Source organism: Tubulanus polymorphus, chromosome 1, assembly GCF_964204645.1.
Source record: "Tubulanus polymorphus chromosome 1, tnTubPoly1.2, whole genome shotgun sequence".
NCBI lineage: Eukaryota > Metazoa > Nemertea > Palaeonemertea > Tubulaniformes > Tubulanidae > Tubulanus > Tubulanus polymorphus.
Window position 1 is genome coordinate 15243198 of NC_134025.1, and position 14794 is coordinate 15257991.

General features: G+C 34.9%; 1 long non-coding RNA gene across 3 annotated transcripts; it reads left to right on the forward strand.

The window, feature by feature from the left end:
* On the forward strand, positions 1 to 6306 carry LOC141914725 (uncharacterized). 3 transcript variants are annotated; one of them, XR_012620883.1, is made up of 7 exons: positions 34 to 73; positions 661 to 720; positions 839 to 1114; positions 2050 to 2156; positions 3035 to 3127; positions 4139 to 4258; positions 5115 to 6306. It is a non-coding gene; the product is annotated as an uncharacterized LOC141914725 (long non-coding RNA). The 3 variants fall into 3 exon arrangements; XR_012620884.1 differs by lacking the exon at positions 34 to 73 and having other exon boundaries at positions 686 to 720; positions 936 to 1114; XR_012620885.1 differs by lacking the exons at positions 661 to 720; positions 839 to 1114 and having other exon boundaries at positions 1 to 73.
* Positions 6307 to 14794: the final 8488 nt, after the last annotated feature.

Consider the following 14794-nt stretch of genomic DNA (forward strand, 5'->3'; position numbering starts at 1 on the left):
CTCGCGTGCTACGGACACTACCAGCATGATTAAAATTTACGGATACTTAGCCGGTTAAAAATACACATTTAAAGTAAGTGATCCCACCCCCCATCTATACAACATATCAATACACAATATCTATATACAGTATACATCTTAAATTCAACAAAAGTAAATAGAGTAACATCTAACAAACCTATCCCGCCCCCCTCTAAATATTATTCCATTCAATTCAATTCAATACATTTGAATAAATACATACAATTGCACAAACGCTACACTACCCCCCCTCCAGATCTGGACGTCCTCGTCCAGAAAATAACTATATTACATAACAATTTAATTAAAACTTCTTCTTCAAAATATTACAAAATTCACACTCCACCTTGCTTCCTACCGGATAAACTAAGACAAATTCCCCCCAAAACATCTCGCCAACGTGCCTGTGTTCGATCATTTTCTTTCTCGGGTCCGACGTCACATCAACTGGTATCAACGGAATTGTCCATGGTTTAGCATCTCGCTCTGACGTTTTTGGTCGCAACTTTTCTGTCGGAATTAATTTCTGCGGACTGTTGAAAGGACTTAGGCTCGGCGTCACTACGGTCGTTTCTTCTTTCCAGTTTCCGGTAATTTCTAATAGTTCCTCGATTGATACTTCAGGTACTTCAATTATAGGTTCTGACTGTGTTTTCGTTTCCATCGGAATTTTCTGTACTACTGAACAAGGAATTGCAGGTAATAATTCTCTCTCACACCGTTCCGTTTGCTCTACTGTTCGTATAAATCGGCTTGAATGCCCTTTAACTGCATTCAAATCTTTCGGATGACTTTTCTCTACATGTTCCTTCATCAGGCTCACTCGATGCGAATTGAATACGCACAGCGTGCACTGAAATAATCGGGTATCGGATATACCAACGTTCTCTTTTCTCGACGCTTTATTTCTGCAGTTCCTCAGATGTCTTCGTTTATTCGTGCCTTCTGATAATGATCGCAAGCAGTATGAACATTTCCACAGTCTCTCGAACGTAGGAGCCATTTTCATTAAGCTCTCTACCAAGCATCAAGTGATTAGGAGAATAACCCGTAACGTCATGTTTTGTGGCTCTGTACGCCATGGTTACATAAGGTAAGCATTCATCCCAATCCTCTTGATCGTCCTGTATTGTCATTGCTAAACAATTTAGTAGGGTTCTATTGAATCGTTCAACCAATCCATCAGACTGTGGGTGATACGCGCAAGTTCTCGTCTTCTTTATCTCCAATAATACACATAATTCTTTCATCAATCTAGATTGAAAGTTAGCACCTTGATCCGTATGAATTATTCTTGGCACCCCAAACCTTGATATAAATTCTTCAACTAATTTACACGCTACAGTTTCTGCGCTCTGATCTGGTAAAGCATAAGCTTCTACCCATTTCGTAAAATAATCGCAAACTACTAAAATATAGGTCATTCCATTGCGTGAAGTCGGTAATGGACCCAAAATATCCATGGCTATTCTTTCCATTGGAAGACCCACTTTGTATAACTGTAGGCTAGCTTTTGGTTTCACTGCTGGTGTCTTTCGAGCACCACATACAAAACAACACAAGCAGTGCATTCTTACATCTTGCCGGATGTGATGCCAATAAAAACGGCCGTGCACTCTTGTTAAAGTTTTACGAATCCCTAGATGTGCCGCAGTTATAGAGTTATGTAAACTGTGTAAAACTTCTTCTCTATAATCTTTCGGTAATAATAGTAAAATGGATTCACTAAATCCTTCTCTCTGTTTACGGATATATAAAACATCATCTATAATCTTTAACTGTTGCCACCGAGCCCAATAAAACTTAGCATCTTCGCCTAATTCGCTCACATCAGACCATTCTGGTTTGCTATTGCTTTCTATATACGGAAATATCCACTTGAACTCCGGATCATTACGTTGAGCTTGTGAGATATTCATAGATAGCCAATGGCCCTCTGGAGCGAATTGACTATACGTATATCGAGTTTCTGTTATATCTTGTTCCGATACTAAGTTATTTATACTACTCTCTCTCATTTCATTACAGGTACCCTCGTTCTTTCTTGTTATACGATCACATTGTATGCATTCTTGTCTGGATAATGCATCGGCATTACCATGATTCTTGCCGGGCCTATGGATGATCTCAAAATCGTAAGTGCTTAATACGGATATCCACCTCGCTATCTGTCCCTCTGGTTCTTTAAATGACATTAACCACTTTAAAGAAGCATGATCTGTTCTTAAAGTGAAACGCTTGCCCATCAAATAGTATTTAAAATGTTTAATGAACGATACTACAGCCAGCAATTCCCGTCTCGTTACACAATAATTTCTTTCAGGCTTGGCTAACGTACGACTTGCGTATGCTATCACTCTTTCTTTTCCATCCTGAATTTGCGACAAAACTGCTCCTATACCAGTATTGCTAGCGTCTGTGTCTAGTATAAAAGATATGTTCGGGTCTGGATATGCCAATATAGGGGCTGTCGTTAATAATTCTTTGATCTTTGTAAAAGCCACGTCACACTCAGGTGACCACTTAAATTCTTTGCCTTTTTCTGTAAGCGTATATAAGGGTTTAGCTATTGAAGCGAACCCTTTACAAAACGAACGATAATAGGAGGCTAATCCCATAAAAGAACGCACTCCCGACGGAGTTACTGGCTGAGGCCATTCTTTGATTGCTTTAACTTTCGCTTCTGTACAAGCAATGCCTTGGTCTGACACTACATGCCCTAAAAATTCAATACTACTTTTGAAAAAATGACATTTCTTAGGCTTGAGTTTTAACCCCGCGGCTCGAAGGCGCTCCAAAACTTTCTCTAAATTCATCAAAGTTGATTCGAAATCTTTGCCAAATATAATGACATCATCTAGATAAACTAGGACTATGTCGTTCAATAAGCCTTCCAGTACTCTCTCCATAAGTCTCTCAAAAGTAGGACCACTATTTTTGAGACCCATAGGCATTTTTCTAAATTGATATAAACCTTGCGGTACTACAAAAGCAGTCTTTTCTTTGTCTTTAGGCGATACCGGAACTTGCCAGTAACCTGCCTGAAGATCGGCTCCACAGAAATACTTGGCTCCCGATAAAGACCTTATCGTATCATCAATTCGAGGTAATGGATAGGAGTCTGATACTGTACATTCGTTCAAAGCCCGATAGTCTAGGCAAAATCTAAGGTTACCATCTTTTTTAGTCACCAATACTATTGGACTGCTCCATGGTGACTGACTATTCTCGATCACTTTAGAATCCATCATATCTTTCAAAAGTTTATCTAATTCTACTTGTTTCGCTAATGGTAAACGCCGAAATCGTTGTTTGATAGGAGGCGTTGAACCTGTATCTATAGTATGGTAAACTCCTTTCGCTTCCCCTAAATCCGTATCTGATTTCGCAAATACATCCGCGTATTTCACAATTGAATTTCGCACTTTTCTAGCTTGTTCCGGGCTCAAACCATCGCAACTACGCTTAATTAAGTCTTCTAGATATTCTAAGGATTCTTTACTCTCTACTTGATTAACTTGATCTGATTTACCACTTGCCTCTTCTCGTGACCATATAGCTCTTACCCTTGATATTTTAGCCATAGAGGTATTTTTATACAATACTCTCGGCTGATCGCCTAAATTTACGATTCTAACTAATATCTGTGATTTTTCCGTGTCCACTACACTACGTGCTACACACATTTCAGGGCCTAACTTCCAATTGTGGTTCGATTCCACCATCGCCCACTTGCCTAAGTACTGTTTATCTTTCTCGTCGATATAGCCCGGCACCGTTATTTCAGATAAAGGCGGGACCTTAATTCTGTCTGTTGATCTAATTAATATTGCGTTCTCGTGAATAGGCGCTATTGGCTCCTCATGCATTTGATGACCTTGACAAGTCACCGTACGCTGTTTTAAATGGATATGACAATCATATGCTGTCAGAAAATCCATTCCGAGAATTGCATCTTCTTTAATTTCGGCCACTATCACTTCCCAAGGTATATTTTTACCAAATAAGCCTAAGGGAATGACCGCTGTACCTCTCACTCTAATACTACTATGATCAGCTGCATAGAGTCGTATAGTTGATTGTTCTAATTTTATCTTGTGATTCTTTATAATTTCAGTATACAAACGATTACTGATGATTGTGTTATGAGCACCGGTATCTACCAGATACTTCACAGACACTCCGTGGACTACTGCCGACAAATAAATCGCCGATTGTGATTTATCATTTTTGGACAGTACGTATACTTTAGAATCATCTTTCTTTTGTCTATTTTCAATCTCTAAATTCTTTGGGAGACTTGATTTATTTACTCTAGCCGAACCTACTCCCTTTTGAACGGCGCGGGAGAGTTTAAAGGCTGCTGTGTACATTGTCTTGCTATATGACCTTTCTGCTGGCAGTTATAACAAACTACGTTATTACTTGTTCTATATGGTGTTGACTGAGATTTATAATTATTTCTGCGACTATTGAACATACGTCGCACATCCTCTCTTAAACTCGCCATTTCTTTCTTAAGCTCAGAAACCTCATCTGAAACTATTGCTTGTCTTACATATGTTTCTCTTGGAAATCTATCATTCGATGATTCCATCATATATATACTTTCTAAACGTAACGCGTATGAGATTAATTCATCAAAACTCTTTACATCTGATTGCCATAATCTCATTCTCATTTCACCATCGGACAATGCTTCGATGAAATGCGTTCTGGCTAGCTTGTCTCTTTGCACCAAAGAGAATTCAGGATATGCTTGAGCACAAAGAATTGTTACTGCTTGTCCCAATTCTTTTAAACTTTCGTGTCTCTTGCGTTTTCGATTGCGCAGTTCGGCCAGATGAACTTCCGCGAAATCCCCTGGACCAAATCTTGCGTCTAAAATCTTACAAATTTCTTGATACTCTAATCTTTCCGTGTTAACCAGCTTAGTACAAACTAGTTGCCTAGCCGCGCCTCGTAATGAAGCGAATAAGAAGTCGGCTTTAACATCGTTTGACCAGTGATTAATTCTCGCTACTGTTTCAAACCCTAATCTGTAATCTTGCCATGATCCGTCACCTGAATAATTTTCTGGTTTTATCTTACAGATCACGTTTGGTTCTACATTACGGGAACTGTAAGAACTTGTTCTACCTACATCCGCCGAACCACTACTTTGAGACCACGTTCCATCTTGACTCTCGCCAGAGAACGTTTGGCCTGTCGGATTACTAGTCATACTAGACCGATACGACGCGGACTTGCTAACAGGACCTACATCACCTTGAACTATTATAGACGTCTCGTTATTCACAAGACCGTCTGGACTTGATAAATCTTCCGAACTTTTACTACGCATAATGCGAGCGCGCGATGCACGAGTCACAGGATAACTCATTTTTTTTTTTTTTGCTGACTTGTACGACTTCGAATCTGTATAAAATACGAAGTCTAAATTGTATGTCCTTGTTTAAAACTTAACTACATATACTACTTTATGCAAAACTTATCGACTCTATCTAAAAGGGAACAGGTCAGAATCTACTTAAATATGTATCTGTTATGTTGCGAGGCTATATAAAAAAAATTATTATCTCTCAATCTGGAATCTCAAAAAGAATCATCCCACTTCTGACACCAATTGTAGCGGAAAACGGGGGCAACACGGTGCTGCCCTCTCTCTTCTAATATGGCGGTCATTCTTCTGCTCATCAATTTGCTGCTTCAATCGTCATTCATCTAATATGTCAGGAGGTCTTGAAGGTAAAATCTAAAGTCTTCCAAGCCCGCTACGGAGTTCGCTCACGTCGAATGATTTCTGGTAGTGAAACCAAAAAGGGAAATAATATTTCACCGCAAGAGATGATCCTCATGAGAAACCGAGAGAGATAAATCTATAAAATAGCCACGATTTGAAAATTATAGTCTGCTATGTTAAGATCGTGCATACCGAGCACGAATAGCCTATTTTCCGGTATACGGTTATCCTCAGCAACATGTATCTTACATGCCCGTAAGGCCCACAGCATATAATTGAGTTGGCCACCCCAAATTATACCTGGATCTACCCTACATTCGACCGGTCTATAGAATAATCCCGTAACCCTCACTTCATACTAATGGCAGTCCAAAATCCTACCATAGATTCTCCCACCTATGGGCTGTAGGCTCAAAGTCCCTACTAAATAGTCCTCTGCTATTCGTCTCCACCATTTCAATCTTGTCAAAAAGCTGATATCATAAATAATTTTTCCTCAGTCCTTATTAAGGTTCTGACCATTCTCAATAGATAAGTCTGAAGCCGCATATAAAATACTGAATCTAATTATTAATTTATTAAAGTCATACTTTCTTATTATAATTCAAAGTGAATAAATATTAGGTTAATTCTACTATATAACTTATTCTTTTCTTTATCGAATCTACCGTCTAAGTATCTCGTAAAAGAACAAAAACCTATTACGTAAACGTATTATCATATAATTCGAATCGACAATCAAATCACGCAAATACGGTTCGAAGAGTAAATTAATGGAAGTTCAGACAAATCCAAGCTGTCGATCACAATCATCGTTGAAAACGATAAAAAGGAGACGGCCGGCCTGACTGACTTATTAATTATCAATAGTGAACCGATTACGTGAATGTCGGTCAGCCCGGTCAAAGACCGGAGCTGACCGACGAATCAACTGATGCTTACCAAGTCTGGCTGTCAACTGCCAAACTGAAATGATGGGAGTCAATACGACCGGTAAAACAGTTAATATCGTTAAATAATGATAATCGGTTGACCCCAGCATCTCAGCATGACAACGGGCAGCTCAGCCTGGTTACCCCACCCCGCTAGCCCAACAACTGACATGACAACCGACACACCAGCTGATAGCGCCGCCACTCGCGTGCTACGGACACTACCAGCATGATTAAAATTTACGGATACTTAGCCGGTTAAAAATACACATTTAAAGTAAGTGATCCCACCCCCCATCTATACAACATATCAATACACAATATCTATATACAGTATACATCTTAAATTCAACAAAAGTAAATAGAGTAACATCTAACAAACCTATCCCGCCCCCCTCTAAATATTATTCCATTCAATTCAATTCAATACATTTGAATAAATACATACAATTGCACAAACGCTACACCTTTATATACATCAAATGAAGAATCGTATTATTATTCAATTAATAACCATGTCACCGTTTATTTCCTTTACGAACAGATTGTTTTTTAGAAGTTGAAGGAGTTGATTTAGAATGTTTAGGGTTTCTTGTCTTTCCAAGATTATAAAGCGTTTCTCTTAAGCTTGATCCTCCTTTCAGGCGTTTACCAGATTTTTCTACTTTTTTTCACGTATATTCCCTTTATGATTCCATTTATGCGCGCATGAGTGTATTTACGCAAAAAGTCCGTCCAAACAGAAACTATGTTCAGTCTCAGTTCATCTGCCACCTCTGATCCAACACTTTGTGTGACAAGTCCGACAAAAACTGCTTCAAGATCCTTGTTTGGCAGAATTTTGTCTGTTGTAAGCTGAAAAATATGAACATTTAATTTATTTTGATGTGTATTTTTTGTTTTAAGGGCAATAAAAAATATTTTAAAACATTGTTTACTTACCCTGATAATTCTTTTTTTATGTTTTTGCAATTCGGTTACATTTACACAATTCATGATTTCGGTATCAATTGATTTTACCATATCCATGAATTCTGGCTTGAATTTGTAAAGTCCACCTTTATCACGGCACCAAACTTCAACAGGCAATTTTGAACACTTGCTTTTGTCCAAAATTATCATTTTCGAAAGGACTCGAAGTTTTTTCTGGGCTTTTGTCTTACCCCTTCGACGTTCACGCTTATATAAAGAAAACATAAGTCACAGACAGCCACCAGAAACAAGTGTTACCAATTGTATTTCATTGTTTTAATTTTGTAAATTAAGTAATTTCGTCTTAAATTGTTTCCCGTATGGTGCTGCCACCTTCTGGGATTACTTTCCTTCACAGGCATGCGAGGGTGAGAATTCAAGCTCAGTGATTGGCTGAGACTTTTTTGTTGTTGTTGTTCATCCAAAATGGTGGGAAAATCATAAGATGGGTCAGGCATTTTGTATGTAATAAATCTAATTTTGTAGCCTATCAAGATGGCTCCAGTGTGCCTTGATAATATATTTAAGTTAAACTATGTATAGATCAGGCGCAGCAGCATTGAGATGGTGAAATTGTATACACACGACCGAAGTTTTATGGACTTTGAATTATAGGCAGATGTTGTCCTTGTCTGACCTTGAATACGATTCTGTTACTGATATGAAACTGTCACCGTGATTGATAATGTTCGCTTGAATCTGCGACATTTTCCAGCACCATACCTGAAGAGGATCCACCTATTGTATTGTATATATTAAACAGTTGAAAATGACCCATAATTGCAACCGTTAGCAGTTAATGTTTGTCATTGACTCGATCTTGTTGTAGTAAGGTTTTTGTAGTTAATCGACAGTAGTTAGGGTATGTCACTATGGTACCACAGTGGAGTGAGGGGAGGAGGGGGAGGGGGGATGACGTCATACCGGAAGTGACGTAATCCAAGATGGCGACCGGAAGTGACGTAATCCAAGATGGTTACCGGAAGTGACGTAATCCAAGATGGCGACCGGAAGTGGCGGTTAAAATTCAAATTTCAAATTTTTGGCGGGAAAATTCAAAATTTTTCCGCTAAATCCAAATCAATAAATTGACAACAAATCCAAATCAATTTATTGATGATGTTAAATCCAATTTTATTTATTGAGACCAAATCCAAATTTATTTATTGGGTACGACATCCTATGCGTGTGTGTGAGAGGAGGGGGAGGAGTAAATCCTAGATGGCGCTTTTCCAAGGAATCCCGAGTACGGGTGAAACGAAGTAAACCAAAAATTCAAAAAACAAATGTAAAACAAATTAATGTCAACAATTAAAAAAACATTTATTAACAATAAATACGCAATAAATAGAATAAATAAATAAATAGGTAACTATATTTTCACTCTGTTACATTAATATCCGTACGGAAGCATTCGGTTAAATCGGACTCAATATTACGTATTTCTATACACGTGCGCGCGTAAGCGCGAACGTGTGCGTGTGTGTGTGTGTGTGCGTGAGAGGAGGGGGAGTGGGGGAATATTTCCAAGATGGCGTCTTTTAACGGCTATTGTGAAATCATGAACGAGTTTGGGCGAAATATATTTCGCAACAACAAGTGAAACCGTAAATCGTGTTCGGGCAAGTCATTTTCTGACAATAAAAACGTCATGTAAATCCATAAACTAATCATTCTGCTCAGAAACTTTGAACCGTCAACATCGACCTGTATCGCCCAGATGGATTCGACTAGTGGACAAACTACCTTAGAAATGTCAAGCACACCGATTCGAGCAAAGTCCTCTCTTCAATCTAGGAAAAGAAAACACCCCTCGCTCAAACTCGACTTTAGTAAGTTTTTATAACTATTCCGGTATTCGAAACCGTCAAATATTAAGTCATACGTATACTGATATAGAATATTTTTTATTGTTTTATAGGTTCAATCGTTAATGACAACGCTGTTCCGTCGAAAGTTCAACGGAATACCTGGAACAATGACCCCGAGCCTCATTATCTTGCGCTTGTGTACGTGAGTGCGAAAACGTGGCAGGGGTTAAAACGTATAGATTTACGATCTTATGAGTGTTGCGAGCGTAGAAAACAACTGTATCCCACAAAGAACGGTATTTCGCTAGATCTCCAAGAGTGGGTACATATAGATTATTGTAAAGCCGATATCGAACACGAAATTGCGCGCGTTAAAGAAGATATCGATTACGTAGGCGTGATGACCGTTGGTCGTTCGAACTTTATCAAAATCTATAGATCTAGTCACGATCATCGTATTTACGTAGATATCCGAAAATATGATCTACACGATGAGCTTTTCGACGTAACTCCGACTAGATGCGGTGTAAAACTAACATTGGAACTATGGAAAAAGTTGAAAGACATTAATTTTAACGAAGATATACCCGAACTAACCAATATGAAACCGTGTTGGTATGACTCGAGTCACTCGAATCAAGAATATAGGTGCGCCTATTGCGCTAAAGACACCAGCGGTGTTAGAAAAGCGCCTGAATACGGTGTAATGATCACCCAAGTATAATTTCACAGATATTAATTAAATAATATTTATATCATAACCGATTAACAAAATGTGTAAAAAACATCAATTTATATACGTTAGTTTGCGTTAAACTCTCAGATAGAAATAAGTATCCGAAATAACTAATCCAGGACTTCATTAAGATCCGCTCTAACCAATGAGGATTAACTAAAGTAGTGAGTTTCTATCTTTTATGAGATTTATGGTTTTTTCGTGTATAGGTATATGGCCTATGTTTATCTATAATATTTATAAAAATATTTATGTTTTTTAGGACTAAATAAAACATTTATTGAATAAAAGATTTCATTTTTGACTCATTCTGATTTAACAATACGTTAATCTAGCATTTCGTTGCTATCCAGACCCATGATACCATATACCGACAAAGAAGGCAATTAATTGATTTAGATCAATACATGACCACGATTGGGGAAAATAGGTGTGAGCAAAACCAATTACCTAGACTAGTAGCAGATGGATCGATAGTATCCAAACACCATTAATTATATGTGGAAGACGAAGGCAATTAAGTGATTTAGATCGGAGACACGTCCGAGATGGGAAATTATGTGTGAGGTTTCAAACCAATTACACTAGCAATAATTCGAACATTTTTAGTGCTCATAGCACTGAGGTAATTAAATTGTTTAGAAAAAACCGAACAGATGGTCCTATATGCTGGGTGATATTAGACCCGAGTATCAAAAACACCGTTAATTATATGTGATAGAATCCTCAAATACTTTGAGTAAACTGTTAGACTATGAGAATTAATCAACTAATTAGTCGTCTGACTTAGACCCATAAATAAGGGGGTAGTTTTAGGACAAATCATTTCCAAGATGTCTGTTATTGGAGCACTAAAATAGTAGCCGAAATGTTACGTTCGAACTTTATCAAGATATATGGATCTAGTCACGATCACCGTATTACGTAGATATCCGAAAATACGATGAGCTTTTCGACGTAAATCCGACTAGATGCGGCGTAAAACTAACATTGGAACAATAGAAAAAAATTGAAAGATATTAATTTTACAGAAGATATATCCGAACTGGCTAATATGAGACCGTGCTGGTACGATTCGAGTCACTCGAATCAGGAATACAGATGCCCGTACTGCGCAAAAGACACAAGCGGGGTTAGAAAGCACCTGAATACGGTATAATGATAACCCAAGTATAATTAAAGTAATTTAAAACCGCTCTGACCAAAAGAGGATTAACTAAAGTAGTGAGTTTCTATCTTTTACGAATTTTTATACGTAGCGACTCATTCGTCATCTACCGGATTGTATAAATAAAAGCCATAACCCGTGTATATGTATAATATTTTTGGAAAAAAAAAATTAATGTTTTTTTAGATGAACGAGTAAATAATAAACTTGCAATGTATATAATATTTCATATCTGTCTCATTTTATTCGGATTTACTCTATAATAATCAAGCATTTTGTCGTTGGCCAGACCCCTTGATACAATATATCATCTATGAACGTAATTAAGTAATTGAGAAACAAATACCATTGACCCATGGTTAGCATCTACCATCTAAAATATCTGGTCAGTACCCTCGATGATATGTGACGGAATATGCAGGATGAAAATTACGCAATTAAGTAATTGAGAAACAAAAACCATTGACCCGTTGTTAGCATCGGCCGAATAAGTTATTTAGATCAGAGACACAACCGCGATTGGGGAAATTAAGTATGAGCAAACCAACTATAGTATACCCATTTCGGGTAGTAATAGGGGTAATGGGCTTTCATACCAAAGGTCGAACGGTCGAGCTCATTAAAAAACAAAACATTAAAAGTAATTAACAACTATAATATATTTTCATAACCGTGTGCATTTTATATTATAACTAAATATTTATTCTAAGATATCAATAATTTAAAAAGCATATTGTATTAAATCAATTGGTCGCTCCACTTCGCTACCGCTCCGCTCCGCGACCAATTGATTTATTTACAATACACAAATTCATATAATCAAATATATTCAAATAATAATAATTATTCTATTATTCAACTGAAATACACACGGTTATGAAAATATATTATAGTTTTTAATTACCTTTAATATATGTTTTTAATGAACTCGACCATTCAACCTTTGATATGAAAGCCCATTACCCCTATTACTCATAAAATATTCATATAAATGAATAACATTTAAATCATTGAACTTCTAAAATCAATTCTAATAAAAAATTTAGTATTAAAATAAGTACTACTGCCCAACATGTAATATCAATATAGATAAATCCCAAAAAGCAAGACACAATAAAACTAAAACACATTTAGAGAATAAATTGAAACTAGAATATAAAGATGATATATTAGAAACTAAATTAGATGAATTAAAGAATGAAAAAGAAACATACAAATGTGATACATGTAATCAATCATTCAGTGATAAAAGATATTATAAAGAACATTTAAAATCTATAAGTCATATTAGAAATAAGAATAATGATATTTTAGGTGAAGATTATTTTGATAAAGATAATGATAAGAAACAGAAGACAATTAAAAGCATAAAAAATAAATTAAACAATAAAACACCATACATGGAAGATGTAAGAAAATATATTAGATAATAAAAAAGATATAGAGATAACCGAAGCATTTAAAAGTGATATTGGCCCAGCAGCTATTGAGTTTAAATTTCATAAAGGAAAAACATTAGAAGAAAATAAAAAACATTTAGAATATGAAAGAAATAATAAAAATAATAACTGATGTTGAATATCCTAAAATTAGTATATCTTCTAAAGTTAAATTCATAAAATCTGAAGATAAACCAATATATAATATAAATTCTCATTCACAACATATTATATCTAAACAAAATATAGATCATAAATTAGATAAATGTTATAATGAAGTAAAAACTAAAATAGAAGAGAAATATTTTGAAGGATCTGGTTTAATATTTGATGAGATAATATTTATGACTTTACATGTTTATAACACAAAATATAATAAGTTAACTAAATCAAAACCAATTGATGAAAATAATGTATCATATAATAAAGAACCAGATATTGAAGCATCGAGTTATATTAAACTACCATTTAAAACTAATGCTGTAATAAATGTACAAAATGAAGATGATAAATGTTTTCTATGGGCTATAATAAGTTGTTTACACCCAACAGAAGATATTACACATAGTTTTAGATTAACTCATTATAAACCATTTGAAAATAATTATAAGATAGATAAGTATCCTGTTAGAATTAAAAACATCCCAAAAATAGAAAGAGATAATAATATAAAGATAAATGTATTTGATTTAATCAAATTACCAAATACAAAAGGTAACAATATAAAACATTATACATTAGAACCTTTATACCTATCAAAAGATTATGATTCAAACGATGTTATAGATATATTATATTATGAGAATCATTATATGTGGATTAAACAAATAGATTTATTTTTTAAATCAGAAAATGATCACCATAAAATATATCTTTGTAGAAAATGTTTACATAGATTCAGTAATGAAAGTACATTATTAAATCATAAACAATTATGTGATAATCATGATTATTGTAAATTAGTTTTACCAAATGAAAAAGATAAAATATTAGAATTCAAAAAATATGATTACAAAAATAAAGTACCATTTGTAATATAAGGAGATTTTGAATCATTAAATAAAGAATTAACTGATCAAGATAGAAAAGAAATATATTATAAGAGAAAGAAATTAAATTCTAATGAAAATGATTTTTCAGATGAACCACCAAAAACAAATACAATTAAAAAGATTCATCAATCAGCTGCTGCTTTCCGGTTATATATAAAATCTGATTATCCAGAACTAATTGATAGTGAATATTATGATTATAGAAATGAAAATGTTATCAATCATTTTTGTGACTTATTAATTGAATATGAAATAAGATTTAGTAAATTATTGAATACAAATAAAGAAATTATAATGACAGAAGAAGATAAAGAAGAATTTGCGTTTGCAGATAAATGTTATTAATGTGAAAAGATATTTAATTATAAAGATAAAAAGTAAGAGACCATGATCATTTGAACGGAAAGTTTAGAGGCGCTGCACATGAGAATTGTAACTTACAAGCTAAGAAAATTAACTTTGTACCAGTTATATTTCATAATCTATCAGGATATGATGCACATTTATTTATCAAACAGTTATGTCATAAAATAGAAGAAATTAATAATGAAATAGAAAGATTAAATTCAAATAGATCAAAAGATAAAATACCAACTTATAAATTTAGAATGTTAGCTAAAACATCATTCCAATTTGGTTGCCTAAGATTTATAGATTCATATAGATTTTTAAATAGTTCATTAGATAACTTATCAAAATCATTAGTTGATGATGAATTAAAAATATTAAAGCAACATTACCCAAATAATGATGATTTTCAATTAATGAGATATAAAGGAGCGATTCCATATTCATTTTATAAATCACATAATGATTTCAATATAACTGAATTATTGAAAGAACAATTCTATGATGAATTAAAAAATGAATATGTTAAAGATGAAGTCTATAATAGAACATTGAATATTTGGAATCATTTC